Genomic DNA, 22,937 nt, shown 5'->3' on the forward strand with positions numbered 1-22,937 from the left:
ATTGCTGTTTATTTTTAAAGGACCAGCCCCTTGAGGGCAGGAACCCATGTCTAATTTGACTTTGCCATTGGCCCAGGCAGATAATGCCTGTGGGAGAGATAAGTGAGAATCAAGGTCACTGGGCCTGGGTGTGCTCTGCCTGGCCACAGAATTCCTTGCCTTGTTTTCTCTTTAAATTAGACAGACTCTCCAAATTGATTACAGCCAATGCTGGGACCTCTCTCTTACAAGGCCTTTCACACAGTTTCTTCCCTCCCTTCTTTAATTTTTTTCCCTAACCCCTAAAACCTCTAAGCAGAGTGAAATGTTCCCTCCTCTGTGCTCCAACGGTCCTCCTAACAAGTGACAATGTCACTATTTCTGCAAACGCATTTCTGTGAGCCCCTTGGGTCAAGACAAGGTCTCATTTGCCTTTGCATCCAGGCTCACAGAGATCCCCCCAAAATGCTTCTCCAGGATTTAGCTGGACAGTCCAACACCTAAGACCCATCTTGGGAGGTTGCTTTGCACAGGGCCTGGCACAGCCTCCGCTGCCACTGCCGAGTGTGACAGGATCCCTGGAAGGAAGGCAGAGGCGGGCTTCCAGCCTCTCTTCCCCTTGCACCTCTGGCACTGGCATAAACACAGCCTGGCTGTGCTTTCTAGCGTCATTCCTTCCTGGCACCATCTTTCCTTCCCTTTTATGAGCTCTCACGTGCTTTTCATTTCATCCTCTCCTAGCACTTCCCACTTCCCTATTATTTTCCCCCAGTTCTTCTGTCATCCTTTGGTCTGATTGCCCCCTTAGTCTTCCCTCACTCCCTCGATCTTTATTTCCCAGTACTGGTCCTCCTTAGCCAGTGTTTTATTTCGCGTCTTTGTTCCTTTACCAACTAACCTCATCGGTCTCCCTTCCTCGAGTCTTTCCTTCCCTATTCGCCTCCCACGGTCAGGGCAAGACCTGAGCAGCCACTTCTTCATCGCGTGGCGAGCAGGGTGGCACCGCTTGCTCCCAGCAGGCGGGCCACGGGCTGGTGCAAGTTAATGTCTTGCAGAGATCAGGAAACCTGCAGCGCTTCCCGGAGGAGCAGCTGCGGGCATCGCCCCTCAACGCTGGCCCGGGCCGCAGCAGGGGCAGGGAGGTGCGGCGGGGCGGCCAAGAGCTGGGGAAACCGGATCTCCTGTCAGTGTGAACTGAAGGTTTTTTTCTCCCCTATTCTTTTTTCCCCTCCCCTTTCTCTCCTGACAAAGATACCCAACAGTGTTTCGGTAGCTGTGCTGTCGACTTTCTTCTCCTAATCACGGTGAATCAACTCGGGATCATTGATGCAGGTCAGCATCAGCCCATCTGTTTGATCAAGAGTCAGAGATCTCTATTTCTTTGCGGTCAGAATTCTTCCCCGGGGCAGGAACCCTGCTATAGTAACCTTCATTTAATACTTCCATTATCATTAGCATCAGAGCTCATCCACACGTCTTTCCTCAGAAGGATCCCTGCTCCAGCCTACAGAACCACAGCCCTGTCAAGGAACACCTCCTTCAAGTCCACCTCGACTGCAATCCAAAGGACAAGCTGCAGCTTTCAGCACCGAATAGCCACTGAGCAATAAAACTTTCAGGATAATTTCTCTCCTAAAACAATCCTCTGTTCACTCTGTTTCTTTTCATTATGTACTTTTTTCAGTTTATTCATATCTAGGGAAGAAATAAAATTCATACCAAAGATGCTGTATTCAATCGATGGGAATAATGTTTGGTCCAACATGCTTGTAAACTGGTTTGCAGGACGTCAATAAAGAACAGTAGAGGAAATGAAATACGTTCAGACCTGTGCCCTGAAGTTTACAGAGGTAATTGATCCTCCCACTGGGTCCTCTTGAATTTTTCAACAGTAAACTAGTTCATCTCTAACTGATGGTTTCACCGTTTTAAATTAGTTCGACACTTACCCCATAAGTTAAAAAAATAAATGAATAAGACATTTGGTTAAAATAATAATTCTTCTAGAAACCAGAGAGAGAGAGAGAGAGAGAGAGAGGTTGTCAGGGCAAAACCTGCAGAAGGGATTTGCACCTGTACAACTTGTGATTACTTAATGTCTGCTCAAGTCTAGAGGTATTCACCAGAACAGCTGGCAAATAGGGGGTTAATCATTACAGAAAATGATGCATCATATCTTTTCAGTTTGGTTTATACTGAAGGGCAGTAAAGATTTATGCCATAGGAGGAGGATAACACTGTTATTTTCAGACTGTGGTTGGTTCCTTTGAAAGTTTAATTTCTGAGGACAGGTAGACATAGTCTGTATTATAGAACATCTGTAGCTTTCCCTAAAAGAACTCTGATTCTGGTACTTTAATCACCTGAACCTTCTTGGGCTATTTGTAAACTTCTTAGATTTCTATAAAGTTTTAACTTCTAAAGCTTATAAGAATATTGGACTATATAAACATATTTTTAAAAGAGAAAATTATTTAGACATTTTATTAAATTAGGTAACACTGTTTGGCTATAAATTAGTTTCCACTTCCATACAGTGTTTTTCAAAAAGAGGATTCTATCTCCAATAATTTAATTAATGCTAATTACATTTTAATTTTTAAAAATTTCACGAGTACCTTTTTTTTCCATAATAGATAGGATGCTTATTTCTTTTTTTATATTTGTAGAAAATTAATTCATAGATACAGATAAGATAGGTATCTTATTTCTATATCTCTCTCTGGTATGGTATTTTCCAATTCCAGGAAAGCAAGGTTGAAAGAGCTTTCTGTCACCAGCTAGTTATTAACAAAAACTGTATTCATTGCCATTCTGGTCTTAGGCAGCATCTGAAGCTCTCTGCAGTTCAATCCTGTGATTATTAACTCACTTCCCACCAGTATCTTATGCAGGCCCATTATCTACTGTCAATATTTTTATAGGCTATGAGGAGAAGTCCTGCTTACTTCCTGGTAGAAGGGAGGCAACAGGTTTTCTCTCTCTCTCTCTGTCTCTCTCTCTCTTTTAAGTAGATAAATATGTACTCTACAAATATGTTTGACTGAGCAGGCTAAGAAGGGAGGGAAAGGGGAGCCTAGCATCTGCTGTCTCGCAGGTTCATTGTGTGGTTAATAATTGCTCTAGAATAGTTTTACAGGGTGTAGGCTTTCGAAATAAAGATTACTGAAAGATCCAGGTCTGAAAACTTTTTTCATTTCTGTTCATACACCAAATCCTAAATATTATGTATGAGTTTTTGTTGTTGCTGTTGGTTTTTAACCAACTTATCTTCATGTAAATGCTTTTGATTTCCTGACTTAGAGAAATCTCTGAAAGAGATGAATTGGTATATGGTCTCTACAGTTAAGAGAATGAAGCTTTGCAACACAGGACATCATAGGGATTTATTAGAAATACACGGTTGGTGTTATCAAGGCTCTATTTTGTGTGAATAAACACTTTTTTTAAAGTTTATGCAAATAAAACATGGCCTTTAGTTCAAAATATGTACTTTTAAAAGTGACTTTGAGCACCTTCCTTCTATTCTCTATCTCATGGCTACTTTGATTAAATAGAAGACAAAGGCAAATGATCACAAATGTGGGCTAACACAAAATATTGTGGTGAACCACAGTATTTTTAAATATAAATTATGACACATTGTTTTCAACTAGACTTTGAAAATATTCTAATTGTGAACACTACTGTCAAGAGCTAGAAGATTCATTCTTTGTTAACAGTTATATCTTTTTAGAAGAACAGTAGATTTGAACTCAACAATTCTAAGTTCCATTCCCAGTTTTCTTACTTCTTAATTCTGTGTACCTAGGGCAAAATATTTAGCCCTTCTGAGCCTCAGTTTCATTATCTATAAAAGAAAGAACAATTAAACCTGAGCCTCCTACCTTAGAGGGTTGTTGTGAAGATCATATATACAGTATAATCATATAAGATAACATGTGAGAATCAAAAAGATAAATACGTGTATCAGTCAGGTTAAGCCAGGTTACACTGTGATAACAAACAAGACCAAAATCTCAGTGACCTAAAAAATAAAAGTTTATTTCTTACTCACAATACAAAATAATTGTAGGTTGGCCAGGGCTTAGCTGTGATCATTTAGGGACCCAGAATGACAGAGCAGTCACCATCACAAACATTGCTAGTTACCAAATGCAGAGGGAAAGAACGTTCTTCAGGCAAGTATATCATCTGTTTGGAACTGACGCATATCACTTCTGCTCACAATAGTGTCCAGAACTATTCACAAGGCCCCATCCAACTACAAAGAGGTCAGGAAGTACAATCCTACTATGAATGGGAACCAGGCCTATAAATAGCATTACTGATCACCACACTTTGTGGCACAAAATTTCAAAAGGCAAAGAGCTTTACAGGTGAAGTGTTATTTACTAGAAGTGTATTGGGGATTTCTGGGTATTAAGGTAAACATGAATAAAGGTAAAATCATAGTACCTTTTGTGATTTAACTCTTTAAAATGAACTACTTAGAGGTCTTTAAATTAAATGATATGGATATATTTCATTGGAGTTATAGAAAACGTTGACCCAGATGTTCCTAAAATGAAGCTTGACATTTTACTTGGCTCCAAGCCAGATCACAGTTTTCCTACCATAGAGGTCCTTAACCATTCACTAAGATACATGACTTTAAAAAAACAACAAACAAATAAACCAAAAATACAGATCTTGATGAAACAATAAAATTTCTTCCTGTGCTCTTAAAGAAGTAGATATAGTGATAAATAATTGCTGTATTCATCATTTATGGATAAACCAATTATCTGAATAAACCAATTGTCTCCCAGATGAGCCAGCCATAGCCAATCCAAGACTTTTGAGGCAATTATAAGGAAAAAGAAGTTTTCTTTCATCAGATTTGAGAAACTGTAAGATGTAACCTGCATTATCTCTATCACTGCATGGACAAGAAGTTTCCTAAGAAGTTTACCAGTCCAGCAGAATGCAGAGCAGAGATGGAGAGAGAGAAGGGGGGGTGGTGTTTGTGTGTGTCCTGATCTCATTATTTAAAGTCTCTAAATTCAGCATGCCTAAAATTAGCTTCATTCTTCAGCTTCCCAATTTTTTAAACCAATAAGTCCCTCTTGTCTCATTTTTTTCTTTCAAACAGTTTGAATTGGGTTTCTGCCATTTATATCTAAAAGTGTCCTGATTAATACAGAAAGTTAGTATATTTACTACTGTGCTAGACTCAATCAACTGCTGAGAAAATGAGAACCTCAAATTATATCTTAACAATAAAATAAAATTTGGAATCAATATATATGCTTTACTAATATATCCATAGTTTAGGTTTTATATTTTTCTCTATTATTTGGGTCACCTTTATAATAAATGTTTGGTCCATTTGTAAGCTTTTGCCAAGACTAAGTCAGGGTGGTCATCTGGACAATGGTACTAATCTAACATTGGTGGCAAACACTATGTTGTAACTGTTTAACCTCTATAGCAAAGGCAACTATCTTTACATAAAGAAAAATAAATTGAAAAATGTTCTATACAAAGTTCACCCTTGTCCATCAATTCATCTAAGAATTTTTTCAATTTTTATTGAGTGTTTACTATGGGCAGCACTGCATTAAATCTTAAACTATAAAAGACTCGTGGGTCAGGGTAGGGTTGAGTTTATTTTAAACGGTAAATAAAATTTGTGTTCCCCAGTCATTTCCCAGGAGCTGAAGAGAGAGTTCATCGCATTCATATATGTTGTATCCTATTGAGGACAGAGAAACAATAACAAGATAAATAAGCAAAATAGGTAGTACTTTAAGTAGTGATAATCATTATGGGGGAAAATCAAAGCCATGCAAGGTTTGGGAAGGGTCTGAAATTTTATTTTGAGTGGCCAAGGCAAACTTTGCTGAGAAGGTGACTTTGGAGAAAAGACCAGAAAAGTGATGAAGCTAACTAGCTCTGTGGATAATGGGGGCGGGGGGGATTAGGAATGTGAGATAGGATTGTGCCTACTGTGTCCAAGGACCAGCCAAGAGTCAGTAGCAAGTGGGGCCTTGTAGGTTATAGAAGGAATTTGTTCTTTACTCTGAGTGAAATAAGGAGTCATCTCAGGATTTGAAAGGAAGACTGACATGATATAATTTATGTTTTAGCAGCCCATCTCTGGGTGTTGTATTGAGAATAGACTGGACAAGGATGAGGGTAGAAGCAGTTATTCCAGATGAGAGCTGATAGTGGCTTGGATCAGGTCATTAGTTTGAATGGTAAGAACTTGTCAAATTCTGAATGTAATTTAAAGGTATAGACAACAGGATAGGCTGACATACTGGAAGTGAGATATGAGAGAAAGAGAGGAGACTAGGATCACACCAAAGTTTTTGGTCCGAGCAACTGGAAGAACAAAGTTGCCAGTAACTGAGATGGGAAAGACAGCATAAGAAACAGCTTTGGTGTGGTGGGAGGAAGGCTCAGTTTTGGACACATTGTCTTCTTTAAGGAGTTCCTAGTGACCTCTTTGCCAAGTATCAAGAAGGATGAATCTGTTTAAACAAAAAGAAAATCAAGTTAGTTAACTTCAAACAAGTAATAGTGGAAAGAATCCCATGTATTATCAGGCAACTTGGGTTCTAATCACTTAATATTTAGGCATCTGGGCTTTAGAATCAGACTGCCTGGGTTCCAATCCTGACATCATTGCTTACTATATGGTGTGACCATGAATGAGTTACCTAACTTCTCTTGGAGTTTCATTTCTTCATTTGTCAATTGGGTATAATAATTTTATAACTTTATAGATTTACCATATTGTGGGCTTAATAAAGTGCATTGCACAGATTAAATAGACAATAAATACTTGCCAATATTTGCCAAAGCAATAACATGGTTTGTCTCATTAGACTAAGAGTTCATTAAATACAGGGATCTATCTCATTCTTGTTTTATTTGCTACACCTAGCAAGGCATTTGGAAATAGTAAATGTTAAATTAATGAGAGCCTACAGCTGAGTAAAACTGAGAAAGGCTAGAACACTGACTCCTTCCATAGCACTGACAATTTATTTAGTCATCATTTTATCTAAATCTAGATGGTAATGATGAAAACAGTTTTATACAGGTAGTAGAGAATAAATAGATCTTTGACTGTAGTTATGAGGTAAGTTACCTAAGGTAAAAGAAAGAATCCGAAGAAAGGCAGAGAAACAGAAAGATGAATGATATTCCCTCTGCTCAAATTCCAATTCTCCTTGGAAACAGGGAAATAGACTTCTATGCATTTCTTGCTAAGTATTAACCAGTATGAGCACATTCAACCAGTATGGTTGAACCTTAGTTCCCACATTTATTCAAACTTACAGACTTAGGATAAAAGGAGATCACACATGTGACATTTATTAATAAACATATAAATCAACCATAAACTTCAAAGAACTATTAGAGTACAAAAGAAATCACAACATTTGAGCAACAAATTGTGGATTAAGAGTACTTGAGTAAGTGTACAGTTCTAGGAAGTTGGAGTAAGCACCCTTCACCTTCTCTTTCCCACTGAATGGAAGTATAAATGCTGAAGCAGCTATATGAAGATGCTGAAAAGTAAATTTTAGCAAAAAGATTGGGAAAAAAGCCCAGAATTTGAAGTTGCACCAAATTAGAGATGAGTTTCCTATTTTTTCCCCACTAGTATCACCCAGTATAAGCTCCAGAGAAGCTCTAAATCCAGAAGTACACATGGTGAAGAGCAAAAAACTCCAAGAAGAGCCCTATCTTCCTGGGAAAGAGATTGTAAGAAAAGGGAACCTCAGGAATCAGAGAAAGAGGATGACCAGGATCCCATATTATCAGAAAGAGAAAAATAAATAATTATTTTTTCCTCTTCCCTGCCTCAGCCCCAGGCAACACTATGATGGTGGTAGTAGCCAGGGGGGCACTTAAAAATCTGAGAGAGAGGAATCCTTCTCTATGATCAAAGAGCTATGGTCCCAACAGTGTGGTGTGAATCCCCACTGCTTTTTTTCTTTCTCTGTCCTCCCACCATTTGTCAGTAGATGCAGACACAGTCACAAGAAGATCATGGCAGACAAAGGAAATTAAAGCTATAGTTTTCTGTACAGAGAACCACAAACGGAACCTTGTGGGAGCCAGAGGTGTTGTTGAAAGGAAAAATCAATAAATTAAACTCACAAAATTTTTCAGGCACTCCTGGGCTGACCTAAGAACTGTGCATGCATGGCGACAACACTCTTGAGATGCACAGGGAGTCTCAGCAAAGAAAAAGAAGACGTAAAGAAGAAATCAATGCTCAGATATGCCATAATCAAACTGCTGAACACTAAAGACAAAGAAAAAGTTCTGAAAGCAACCAAAGAAAAATAAAAAATTATTACTTAATGATGCATTAATGATTGGAATAACTGTAGATTTGTGATCAGAAACCATGAAAGTTAGAATGAAGTGAAATAACATCTTCAAGGGCTGAAAGGAAAGAACAGTCAACCCAGAATTTTATATCCAGTGAAAATATTCTGCAGGAATGAAGCAAAAATAAAGAAATTCTAAGATGAAGGAAAAATAAGAGAACTTATCACCAAGTACCTGCTCTAAATAATGCCAAAGGAAGTTTCTCAGACAGAAGGGAAATAATATAAAAGGGAAACTTGAAACATTAGGAATCAAGAAAGAGTAACAGAAGTGGTAAAAGCTGGATAAATATGGCAGGTTCTTCTTGTCCTCTGCAATCTTTTAAATACGTGTACCTATTGAAAGCAAAAATTATTGCTTTCAAAAAACATCATCTTGTAAATTCTAAGGTATTTAGAAGTAATGCATTTGACAACTACAACATGAACAAGAGAGGTACAGAAACCAATAGTTTTCTGTACCCCTTGAGTCGGTAAAATATTAATTCTAAGTAGACAGTGAAAAGTCAAATATGTATATTGTAATCTTTAAAGCAGTCATCTAAAAATTCTATACAAAAAACATTTAGAAACTCAATAAATAAGTGTTACAGCTCTTTAAGAATTTTTCTAGCAGGTTTTCCAGTTTCTGTAAGAAGCTTACTTTAAATATAATGATATTGGGAGGTTAAATTTTAAAAAATGGAAAAAGATATACTGTGCAAAGATTAATCAAAGGAAAGCTTGAGTGCCTACATTAATATCAGACACAGTAGACTATAAGGCAAAGAAAATTTACTAGTGATTAAGAGAGATGTTACATAATAATAAAAGGTTAAATTTACAAAAAAGGCAGAAAAATATACTAAATGTGTATGCACCTAACAACAGAAATACATAAAGCCAAAACTTACAGAACTGAAAGGAAGAATATACAAATCTGCCATTATACTTAGAAACATCAGCATCCCTTTTTCAATAATTGATAGGACAAGTAGACAGAAAAATAGCAAGAATGTAGAAGTAGTTAATAGCACCACTAACCAACTAGATCTAATTAACATTTACAGGGCATCCAACCCAACAAAAGCAGGTTACATATTCATGGAATATTCACCAAGATAGACCATATCCAGCACCACTCTGATCAGAAAGTAAAACTACAGATTAATATTCCTCAGTATATACACAGAAAAATAATCAACAAAAATGCTAGGAAATCAAATCCATAAATATATAAAAATAATTTTACTCTATGACCAAGGGAAGTTTGTCCTGGGAATTCAAGGATGGTTCAATGTTTGAAAATTGACCAATTTAATCCACCATGTTAACAGACAAAAGAAGGAAAACATGGGATTGTATCAACTGATGCAGAAGAAGCATTTGACAAAATTCGACATTCCTTTATGGTAAAAAATACACAGTAAACTGGGAATACAGGAGAAACTTCCTTAATCTGATAAAAGGCATCAACAAAAAACCTACAGCTAATGTCATACTTCACAGTAAAAGAGTGAGTGCTTTCCCCATGAGAGTAAGGAAAACTACCCATTCTCATCACTAACTCAACATTGTACCAGAAGTCCTAGCCAGTGCAATAAGGCAAGAAAAAGAGATTGCAAAGTAAGAATTAATCTGTCCCTATTTACAGATGACATGCTTGAATATGTAGAATATCTCATGGAATCAACAAAAAAGCTCTTAGAACTATGAGTTTAGGAAGGTGGCAGTTTATAAGTTCAACCTACAAATATCAATCATATTTGTATTACTAGCAATGAATAATTGGAAACTCAAATAAAAATGAATGTTTATAATAGTTTCCAAAATGAAATATTTAGAAGTAAATCTAACAACTACAAAATACTGAATAAAGAAATCAAAGAAAACCTAAAAAACGACATACCCTATATATGGATTGGAAAACTCACTGTGTTGACATGTCACTTTTCCTCAGATTGATCTACAGATTTAACACAATACAATCAAAATCCAAGCAGAAATTTTTGTAGATATAGACAACTGATTCTAGAATTTATATGGAAAGAAACAGGAACTTGGATAACCAAAACAACTTTTAAAAAGAATAATAAAATTGAAGACTTATACTACCCAATATTAAGAATTGCTAGAAAGCTAGCTTAATCAACAAATTGTGGTTTTGCCCAGAACATATACCTTTGTGATTTAACACACAAGCTCTAAGAGAATAGATTTTTGCCAAGAATCCTGTGATTAAAAGGATGTGGATAACAAAAGGGAGGTTCAAAAGAAATACACCCAGATAATAGAAAAAAAGAAAGGTGGAAAGGTAATTTTTATATCATATTCTTTTATGTCAAACAGTTTGAGCACTGTTTGAGTGTGTGTGTGTGTGTGTGTGTGTGTGTGTGTGTGTGTGTGTGTGTGTGTGTGTACTTGTCTTCCTCCCTTACCAGACTCTATGTTTCTTGAGTACAACAGCCAACATAGAAGAGGTTTAGAGGTGGCAATCTTTTTAGGAGTGAGAAGTTGGGGTGGAATGCTCCTAATAGGGAATGTGACCAGAAGTTACATTAAAATATCAGGTACTGTGCTTTTCCTTAGACTCTGTGCTTATTGGGATAGATGATAGTGAATAATAGAGATTATGGTGGATCTGACTACCCCCCCACAGCAACCCATTGACAGTGCCAATGGCAGTAAATATATTGTTAATATTTGTACCCCCTGCAACACTAAGCACACTGACCAGTGCATAGTAAGCACTTAATAAACAAGTGTTCAAATGAAATTGAGTAGAATTCTTCCTTCAGTTCTCTGTTGTCTCCCAAACTTTCAGAGAAAACCAGACCATATGAGATAGTGTACATAAGGGGCCACTCAAAGAATAATTCTACCCTTTGTGCTAAATTTTTAGAATAACTCTGGTTCTCAATTAAGCAAAGGTATTGTTTAAGATGAGTGCAAAAAACTGAATTTTCCACGTCCTTGGAATAAATTCCAACTGCAAAACAAGTACAATCTCTTAAGAAATTTAAATGCCTACATTGATATTTACTGCTTGGACTCTTCATGGAGAAAAGATCATTATATTAGTAAACATGTTTTATTTTGAGGGTGAATGTAATTGTTTCACTAGAATTCACACAAAAGTTAATCAATGATTTTGAAACATGAGAACAATTTTTGATTAAGGTATCTAATAAAATATTTAAGTGAACAAAACAATGACCTTTGGATCTGTCATTGCTTTGACTGGGTGATTAATTTTAATTTTTTTGCTTTACACACCCTGCCATAAACTTTTTTATTTACACAAAAGTAACTGACTTCATGACATTTGCTCTTGCTTAATAATAACCAGTTAACAGCAGGGCAGGTGTTCTCAAGGATGTGGCCCTTCCACGGAGTGAAATCTAAACAGTTTTAAAAATCATCATAAAAAGTATAAAGATAAAACTGCCTCGTTCTAGTGCCTGAAGGGGAAAAAGAAATGTCTATGCAAAGAAAGAGCCAAGGATGGAGAACCTGAACAGTAAAATTGGTAACAGCATATCCGTTCTAAATTTTTTTGTTGCCCTTCTTTTAAATACTTATATTGGATATATTACTCCTATTGATGGCCTCTGCCACCACCCTAATTTTTACTTGCATTTTATTTTATCTTTTTGTGTCATGTTTAGATGTAAAAATAATAAATAAACTTTTGGTTGAATTTCTGAAGAGTTTGAGTTCTAAGTGCTGATTTTCTGAGATCATGACAATAATCTACTTCCCTACGGTCATATTTTCTTCTATGAAATTCCCTCTTCACCAGTAAGCAAAATTATTTCTGCTCCCCTCCTCAATTTAGAAAGAGGTTCTTTCTTTTATTATCCCACCTTCAAGCAGTTAAGTGCCAAGTTCCCTCCAAAATGGAAGCCATTCATTTCCATTCTTCCAGAATTTCCTAGTCAAGTCTCTTGATCACATCAGCATCTGTGAGGGGGTCTGAGGATCTCCTTAAAAGCTGTCCTCATTCTCTCTTGGTCTTTTCTACAGCCAAATTGTGACCATCAAGAATAATCTTTAGATTAAACAAGAAAGATCTTGGGCATGGTTAAAAACTAATGTGTAATCTAGGAAAGCCTATATAGCAATTAGAATATTGACTTGGATAAATTTATTAGCTATTTAACATCCTCAAGAGATGACATACAGAACTCTCTAGAGCCAAAGGGTAGGCTCAAATTAATCTGGTTCTTGGAACAACAGTGGAGGTCAGGTTGAAAAAGAGAAACATAAAGAGAGAGAGAGGAGAGAGAGAGAGAGAGAGAGAGAGAGAGATTGCTTCAGTGATGAGCAAGGTAATGGCAGTAGTTGGAGGATTAGGCACCAGTAAAGTAACAGAAACAATTATCAAGAGGAAGGCAGAACCTGCTGGACATAAATAAAAGCCAGATATATTAAATTCTTCTTAAGATAGTTTTGATTTGAGGTCTCTCTCCTAAACTCCAGCCTTAATAGACAGAGGGGCATTCACTTCCTTACTTTTTAAAAATAAACTTTAGTTTTAGATCATTTCCCTATTTAAATTCAAATACCCTGAGATGGTTAGATGGTTGCTATTATGCCAAAATATTATAGTGGGCCTTAATTCCAATTTGTGAATTAATTAGTTAAAAGAAGTTCGACACAGAATAGCTGAATCAGTTAAGATGCTTTAGGGCACAAGGATGAGAAAGCCTCCCTCAAGCTGAATTATACAATTAGAAGAACGTATTGGCTGACCTAACAGAGAAGTTCTTGGATCAGTGAGGGTTTAGGCATAGTTTGATTTCAATTTTCACCTCACTATCAGGGCTCACTATCTACTTCTCTGCAATTTTCTCAGCTTTGTCCACCTCCATAGGTTGCCTTTGTTCTCAGCTTGGCTTCCCTAATGCTAGCTTCCAGTAGCCCACAGGGCAACATGCTTCCTCATTCACATCCAGAGGGAGAAAGTGTGTATTCTCCCCAATAATAAAACAAGTCCTGAGCTCCACACTGATTGGACCAAATTAGGACATGCACTTACCCTTGAACCAGGAATTGTGTCTGGAGAAATGGCATTTCCTTGATTGACTTAAATCATAGAACCCATCTTAGCTACAATGGGAAGATACTGAATGTTGAGGAGGCAATCACAATGTTCACTATATAGACCTCATGATGGATTTTAATTGATGGAGAAATCCAAAGCTGGGACGTTAACTGAGGGTAAGCCTGATCAAGTTATTTTAGAGCTAAGTCTGGTTTTACTGGGTATCTCCTGCAGATGATAGGTACCCTCGCTGATCCAAGAGTTTCTTTGTTAGGTGAACCAGTAAGTTCCCTTTACTGTATAATTCAGTTTGAGTGAGGTAGATGATGCCATTAAAAAAAAAAAAGGAAGAGAGGAGGTCTTCAAACAGAATGTTTCTCTATATGGGACTCTTCCCTTTCCAGCAGTAAATTCACAGGCACAATGTGCCACACTCTCAAAATAGTGACCAGGGTAATTTTACTGGGTCACTGATAAGCTGTGTCATCTATGTCTACAGTGAAGTTTAACTTGCCAATCCAGTCCAGACCTTTTGGGTAGGTTTTGCTGACCCTCTGCATTGCAGTGGAAAAACCATCATCATCCCCCGCCCTTTGTCAGCCCCTCTGCAGAAGAGTTCTCTTTGGTTCTGGATATGATTCTGCCAAAACTTTTGTTTTTCCTTCCAGTCCGAAATGAGCATAATTCTTCTATCATTTTAACTGATATTGAAGTTAGTTAAGAGCAACTAGGTTGATTTCTGTTATTTCTAAAGAATTTTATCCTTATATCCTCACTCTTAAAGATTTATAATCAACTTGAACATAGTTGGGAGACTAAAACCACTTTGCTTTTAAGCACTCCATTTGCCAAATAAATCCTAAAAGTAATGAATGCTAGCAACTGATTAGATTTTTTAACTAGCTAGGACTAACTGAAACAGTGGGTTTAGCCCCTGACTGTACAATAGAGTCATCTTGACTCTTCCTGGTTTAATTAGCCCAAAGTGAGACCTGTGCACCCACATTTAAAAAGCAACTATTAAGATATAATTCATATACAATTTACCCATTTAAAGTATACATTTCTGTGGTACTTAGTGTATTCACAGAGCTGTGGTACCTACATTTTCAATGATCCCCAAGAGTTCTAATACACAGAAAGATGAGGTTGAGAACCACTGAGCTAAAGCAAATTGTTAGACTTTTTTTGTGTGTGTGTGACCGGTAAGGGGATTGCAACCCTTGGCTTGGTGTCATCTGCACCGCGCTCAGCCAGTGAGCACACCAGCCATCCCTATATAGGATCCGAACCCGTGGCCTCGGCGTTTCCAGCGCAGCTGTGCTCCCAGTGCCGCACTCTCCCGAGTGAGCCATGGGGTCAGCCCCAAATTGTTAGACTTTGAGACAACTTAATAATCAACTGAACTATAAGTTAAAAACTATAAAATTATGTTAATTTTAAAAATTAATAGACTTTCTAGAGCAATTTTATGATCACAGCAAAATTGAGTGGAAAGTACAAAACTAAAATTATGCTTCTTAACTATTATACTTTGTAATTTAACTTAATTGGCATTCTAAGTTTGAAAGAAAACAGAAAAGTCCTTAATAATGTTCCATGTCTAAGAAAAAATTCATGAAATAGTTATTCTCCTTGTAAAGTTATTTTGTATTCATTTGGTACAAAAAGTAAAATAAGTTTAAGCTTCTCTCTCTTTTTTTTTTTTTTTTTTATCTATTTAGCAATTTATTGATCAACACTTTCCTGGGTCTCTTTTATTGGAGAAATAAAACATTCAAACAAAATTTCAGTGATAAATAACTGAAAATATCCAATATTAATCTAATCCCTATGCATTCTTTTCTACCTTTGATATAAAGGATTGAAAAATATTGCAGATATATATTTCACAATGGTATCATTTGCTTCAAAAGAAATATTGATCTTCCTCAAGTAAATTTGGTTTACAGAAAACATTTATAATCGGAAAAGTTTGACATGGAATATTTAGTATAAAAAGTTACCTAAACTGTTATAAAGAAAAAGATGATCACACTAGTAGTTTCTGAACCATATTAAAGCAAATGGAAGTTTGTGCAACCATTTGGCAAATGTAGACTGTACTGTCAACTAATCGGGTCCACTTAACAATCAGATACCACCTTTAGTGCCAGGTATAAAAATAGTGTTAGGTAGTAATAGGAAAAGCAACATAAAACATAGTGGTTAGGAAAGAGAATTCTAGTGTCCAAAAACCTTATTTGGGTCTCCTCCTCCACAAATTATCACTGTGACTTAAAGAAGATATTATCTCTGATCTTAATTTTTCCATCAAAAAAATTGGGGAGAATGAATAGTCCCTACTTCCTAAGTCAGTTGTAAGGATTAAATGTGAGGTAATATATGTCAAGTTCTTCGTTCAGAACCTGGTGTATAATAAATACTCAATTAACTTGAACTAAGATGATGGCGATGATATGATGGAACAGTACAGTAGTGCTGAATGCTCACTATAGATGCCGGGCTGAGCAATGGATAATAGATTCCCCAGATATATTTTTGACATCTGAGAGTGGAGAGGCTCTATTCTTGCCTCCAAGGTATGTTGAAGAAACTGAGTATAGAGCACACAGGGAACAACAAGCAGTTCAGTTTCACTTAGAGAATAAAGATAATAGATGAGTCTGGAGAAACAAGCAATACCACTAGGAGTGCATTTCAGATTAGCTGACGGGCATGAGAAGGAACAAGCAGTCAAGGAAAATGGGGTGGATATGGTGCTGTGAAACATTAGATCACATTCAGGAACTACTCACTCCCTCCGCACATCCGTCCTCCATGGGAGGAATAACCCCCTCCACCCTCCATTGGATGTTGGCCTTAGCCTGTGACTTGTCTTGGACAATGGCATGTGGGCAAAACAACAATGTGTTCAGTTGAGTTTAGGACTTAAGCAGCATCACGTGTATCCACTCACCCCTCTGGAAGCTTCTTATCTCCACCAAGAGAAGAACATGACCCCAGTAGCCACTGCCCACTTCAGTTTGCATCCCAGAATGAAACAGAATGAACTTAGCCCACAGCCTGGAGCAGAAACTACCTGCTAAACCACAGATCTGTAAGTGAGAAATACATGCATATTGTTGTATGCCTCTGAGATTTAGTGGTTGTTTTTTACACAGAAAAACCTAAAACAGGTACCATACACTAAATCAGGGAATGCAGGAGGAGAAATATTTGGGGGGTGGGCAGCTTGTAATGGGATAGGAGTGAGCTCCATTCTGAGAATATTGAATACGAGGTGCCTATGAACCTCAAATGGCAAACACAGGAGGGGTAAGTCATCTGAATGTATTTGGGAGCTAATGCCGTGAGAGGGAATGGAATCTAGGGGAGAGGGCACACATGCTCATATGTCCCTAATGATTATACCTTCTTGTTATATTATTCTTTTTTTTTTTTTTTATCAGCTTACAAGGCTCCTTTTGTTCCTCTTTGCTCCTCGCTTTAAAACATACACACACAGACACACACACACACACACACACACACACGTCTTTGCTTTTTTTAATTATAGTGCCTCATAGATGCTGCCTTCCTTGCATTTCCTGTGGCCTACCTGCTCCTTTTCTCCCTGAGAATTCTCCCTGGTTAATAACACACAGCAAAGAGCTGAGGACCCGTGCCATATTTTAGAACTAGACCCACAAGCTTCTATCCTAGGTCCTGAATGACATCAGGGGAACAGCTGGGCTTCCCTGGTCATGCACCTCTTCAGGCCTACAGACCCAGGGCAAAGTTCTCACCTAGAATACAACATTCAGTCCTCCTGGATCTCTAGGCACTGCCGCAGAGTGTGATGGGAACCTGCTACTGTATCTCCCTCTGGATTCCTCCCAATAAATGCTTTCCAAGGTTAATGTGTGTGTGTGATCAAATCATTTCACTCTTACTTGCTCAATACACTTTCCTGCTTTGCTTCCTACCTTACTGCCAAATCTATTTCTATCTTCTTTGCTGGTTTCTAATTATCCACTTGATTTCCAAACACCAGCATGTCCCAATGCTCAATCTTCTCAATCTTTGGACTTCTCTGTCAATGTTTGCTCACTTGGTTACCTCCTCCAATCACATAGCTTTAAATGCTATCCATAATCTAATACCCCCCATCTGGATCTCCTTCCTAAATCCCAGCCTGTACATAGAATTTTCTACTTGACATCTCCAGTTGGATGACCAATAAGCATCTCAAAATTATGTCAAAAACTGACTTCCTGATTGTCGCTGCCAAAAAAGGCTACACAATGCAGGTTTCCTTACTTTAGGCAATCTTTCCAATTGTTCAGATCAAAAATCTTGCAGTCATCTGTGACTCCTCCTTTTCTTTCACACTTCACAGGCAATCCATTAAACTAATGTGTTTGCTGCACTCCCAAAATATATTCTCCTTGACTGGTTCCACCCTGATCCACGCCACCATCATCTCTTGCCTGAGTTATAGTAATAACCATTCCTTGGTTTTGCCCTTGTCTCCTGCTGTGGATGGATTGAATTGTGTCCCCTAAAGTCCATTTATTGGAATGTTGGCCCCTACTGTGACAGTGTTGAGAGGGTGGGAGATTCTATTATAGTAATTGAAAGGTGGGGTCTTGAAGGGGTGGTTAGACTGTAGGACCATGCCATAGTGAATGGGTTAATAATGGTGGTCAGGGGTGTGGTTCTGAGGGCTTTAAAAGGAGACCTCTTGAGAGTATCACTCTCTTTCCTCTGCTATTTTCTGCCATGTGAGACCCCTGGGTCACTGTTGCCACCACCAAAGCCTTCACCAAACGTGTTCCCTGGATTCTGGACTTCCCAGCCTCTGGAACTTTAAGCAATAAATTTCACTTTCTTTATAAATCACCCAGTTTGAGGTATTTTGTTAAAAGCCACAGAAACAGACAAATACACATCCTGTAGCCTATTATGAATACAGCAGCAGAGAGATCCTTTTTGAAAAATAAGTCAGATTGTGTCACCCTCTGCTCAAAAGCCTCTCATGAGTTTTCTTTTAAGTCAGAGTAAGGCTAAAGTTACTGCAATGGACTTCCGGTCATTCACACTGACTTCTCCTGCTCCTATGATCTTCTCACTCCACCAGCCCCACCACACCAATGTCCTTGCCTTTCTGTGGACATACCAGATGTACTCCTTTCAGCCTTTGCACTTGCTTCTCCTTCTCTCAGGATGCCCTTTCCTCAACACCCACATGCCTTGTCCCCTCACTTTTTTCCAGTTGTTGCACAAATGTCACCTTTTCAGCATCTGATTCAAACTTTTACTCTCCACCCCCACCCTAAAGCATTTTCTATCATGATGTCTTGTCTTATTTTTCTTCAAAGCATTTATTATCTTTTACTACACTTATTACTAACTCAGTTTATTGTCTAGCTTCTATCCATCCCACATAAAATATGAGATGCAGGATGGAAAGAATTCTTCAGTTTCATTCACTATTGTATTCACATTTCCTAGAAATGGTGCTCAGTATATTTGTGCACTCAAAGTATATTTGTTGAATGAATTAATGGTTTCTCTCTAGCACCAGCCTGTATTGTACTTGAGAATTTAGTGACTTCCATTTTACTAGACAGAGAAACTTCACCAACCACTCCAAGCTGTGTCATTTCCTCTCCCAGGGCAGTTTCTGCTTTTCTCTCTCTGCCTGCTTCCTGACTCTCCACCCTCAAGTGGCTCTAATCATCACCAAAGGAATGCACTATTAATTTAAAGTGTAGGGGGGAGCTTCTCAATACTCCAGAAAGGCCATCCAAGCACTAGGAATGAGAATGATAAAGCCCATGGAGGGCTTATAACAGAAATGGGGACATTATTAGGGTAGAGTATGGTGAAATATACTCACATATCTAAAAAATTCCTTGGATATAGAATTAAAATCCACACCATATTTTTTTTCTAAAGAAAAAAGTGGTTTCAGAAATTTCTCTTTTCAACTATATGCATCACCTATAAAATCTCACCTCTTTCAGGTAGTTGCTTAAAGTCTTTTACCAGAAAAAATACTGGGGAAAGACATGGAAAGTCAGTTTAACAACAACAAAATAATAACAACAACAACAACAACAATAATAATAATAATAATAGGAAAAGAGAATTTCATTGGTCAAACAGATTTCTAGAGTTCTGATCATTTGGGGGAAACCATTTTTAGGGTGAGATTACAGCCATCTGTCTTGGATTTGTACATACAAGCCTGCCTAGCAGTAAAGCATTAAATCATCTGACTCCTTAGGGTAGGTCCTTGAGTTGGTCTTATAAAAATCCCCACAGAGGTTTAATCCCTCCTAAAGTGTCAGCATCAAAATGGCATCTGGATTCATAGCAGATTCATTGATAGAAATTACGAACCACTTACTATGTGTATTGTGTTGATATTGTAATAATGATTCTGTACATTGTGGATTGCTGAGAATAAAAATGCTTCCATGATTCCTATTTCTCATTTTGCTTTAGAGTCAGAGCCACTGAAAAGGGGGATTGCTCCCATACCTGTACATTAATTTCTCCCAGTTGATAGCATATAAGGGAGTGAAGTATAAAGCCAAGATTGTAAAATAAAACATTCTAATGCAGTCATGTGTCACGTAGTGACGGAGATATGTTCTGAGAAATGTGTTGTTAGGTCATTTTGTCATTGTGTAAACATCATTGAATGTACTTACACAGACCTACATGATATAGTAAACTACACATCTCCAGCTCCATTATAATCTTTTGGGTTACCATCATATATGTTGTCTGTCATTGACCAAAATATTGTTATGCAGTGCAGGACTGTAATTTCCTTCTAAGAGTAGGCTCTAAGCCTTGATTCAACTCTTGCCCACAATCTTAAATTCAGTCTAGAAATATTAATTCTGAAGGGGGCAGATTCAGAAGCAACACTTCTTACCACTTTTTTTCCCACCAGTAGTATATATGGCAGAGGTAAAGTTACCGTGAAACTAATGACGCCTAAGTTTCAGGACCCTTCACTTGCACAGGCATCTTGAGCATTTGGAGATAATGGTAGCTGTAGAGAGTTCCAGGTGCAGTGTGGAAACCAGGTTGCAATCAGGAAGCATTTCTCTCTAAAGTTTTCTGATAAATTGCCAAAAGTCATCTTAAAAGACAACTGAATCTCTAAGTCTCCAGTACTTCGTTGTGATTTTTTTCCTCACCCTAATTATTCATTTTCTTATCTATTTTTGTATTTATGTTTTTAAAGAGGCAACTCCCAACCCCACCAGACTGTGTAAACTCAAGTCTAAATCACACCTGGCTCTGCCTCTGATGGATGGTTTGGTCTTATAAATGTTGTATAAGGTACACCCAGATGCTGAAGAATGAAAAATTGTCCAAGATAATCAGATTACTTGTCCATTATTTATGAAGTCAAGTCAAGTGCCAAAATTACCACTAGTAATTTAAAGGATTATTTATTTTGGAATAATTGGTGGATTTTTACATGTTTCCAGCACCCTGATTTGGAAACATGTTAATTCTAAGGAGTATTAGCAATTATACTGCAGTTGGTATAATATTATGCCTCCAAAACCAAGCAACTTACTCATTCTTATTTGAAAAATGTGGCAGCACATGTGGAAATTGAGTAACTCTAGGCTGAAAAGTAGTTAAAAACCATTTTCAAGATTATGTTATTCATCCAGATACTAGATACTCAAATCTTTATGATCTTATCATCATCACAAACTTTTTAGAGTTTACACATTTCAGTAAAGGGTTCAAAATGGTTTATCATTTTTATTTGCTTAAGCATTTCAAACCAGGATTGCTATTTATTTATTTATTGGTAAAAAATATCATACAAAGGGTTTGTGTTCTTAGTAATTTATATCTTATCTTCTGGAACAGCTTCCTAGTAGGTACTGTATGTTCCTTTAAAATTATTGCTCGCTGTAAAAGTGGGCACACACACGCCAGGGTGTGCGTTAGGCAGCTTTTACAATGCTCCCCGGGTGTGCTGGGCCTCTGAGGCATGGAGCCAAAAGTGAAGCTGCCATCATTCAACAGTATCAAATGCATACTGTGGTGTGTCATCGCAATTATTCTTTTTTATGACTTCAGAAAAAAATGCTCCACCTTCCCTTCAGTAATTTTAAACATTAACTTCCAGCTTTCAGAAGTACTCAGAATGGTTCAGCTCTATGTTTTCCATGAACAAAATATGGTTTGTTAACAACTAACCCCTTACCATGAAAACTTTTCATCTGTTACAAAACTTAACTTCAAAATATGCAAGAGTTTGTGAGAAAAATGTGTGGAAGAACTTTTCAAGAGTGTATATTGTCTGTTAAACTGGAAAAACAAATCTGACAGGATTGTTTCCAAGACTATATATTTTCTAAAAACTTGGAATTATCCTGGTGTGTTTCCCTGATTTATACATTAATGGCTTCTACTTATAAAAAAAATAAGATGAATGAAATACCTTTATAAATTATTGGGCTCATTTTAAAATAAAACCCTTAATTCCCACAAACTTTGCATCTAATAATTGAAGGGTAATTAATGTGAATACATAAAACCATTAATATTAGCAATTAGTAGTTAGCTAAAACTTTAAAGTGTACATGATAACACTCATTCTCAATTTTTTTTTTTAAATCTAAATTACAGAAGCATGTACAACAAATTAAATTTTGAATGAGAGGTACAACCTGGGGTTGAAATTATAAAACAAAGAGTTGGTGAAGTTGGCAGGAGTGATTGTAGTGACTAAATCCAGATAGAGACATGAGAGTGATTTTACAGAAATATTACTACTTGGTAAAATATTGATGGAGGGAAAGGACATTATATAAGGTTGAAAAACAGTCATAACATTCTAAATAGAACTTGGAGGGAAATATAACTGGGCAAGAAAGAAAAAAATTTATATTGTCTTAAAGTTGGCAAGCCTACTTAGAAATCATTCAGTTCAATTTCCTTGTATAAAGCAGTCTGCTGGGTGGTTTTCAATAATATCTTTGATAGTATCCTCTAAAATGGTCATCTGACCTTCCCTTGAACACATACTATGAAAATAAGCAAATAAACAAACCTCACAATTGTGTGTGGTGTCAGTTTCCTCTTTTGAGCTACTGAGTAGGTTGGTCTTCATAATGGGCTGAAATTTATTCTACTGTACTTTGCACCTATCAGACTTTTTTCCCCCTGTTCTATAAAACAACACAAAGTCTACTATTTCAAGGGTTTGAAGACACCTGTCAAATATCTCCTCTGCATCCTTCCTTCCCCAATCTTCTCTTCCCTAGACCAACAAATCCATTTGCTAAATAATTTCTCATTTGACATCATTTCTAGGTTACTTACTATGCTCTTTGTATGCATTTTAAATTTCCCAGTGTCCTTCTTAAAGTGGAGCACCCGGAATTAGTCATAATTCTGCATGGCACAATGGATTTATACTTTTGTTTACTTTATTGATTTAAGTACTATGCTATTAAAGTAGTCAACATTCATACTGGCTTTCTTAAGATCTTAGCTACATT

General features: G+C 37.2%; 1 non-coding gene across 1 annotated transcript; it reads left to right on the forward strand.

Annotated features, from left to right (window-relative positions):
- Nucleotides 1–8,957: 8,957 nt before the first annotated feature.
- Nucleotides 8,958–9,018, forward strand: LOC134386695 (U7 small nuclear RNA). Its single transcript, XR_010024523.1, has one exon. It is a non-coding gene; the product is annotated as a U7 small nuclear RNA (small nuclear RNA).
- The last annotated feature ends 13,919 nt before the right edge of the window (nucleotides 9,019–22,937 follow it).

The sequence above is a fragment of the Cynocephalus volans genome, chromosome 9 (assembly GCF_027409185.1).
Source record: "Cynocephalus volans isolate mCynVol1 chromosome 9, mCynVol1.pri, whole genome shotgun sequence".
In the NCBI taxonomy this organism is placed as follows: Eukaryota; Metazoa; Chordata; class Mammalia; order Dermoptera; family Cynocephalidae; genus Cynocephalus; species Cynocephalus volans.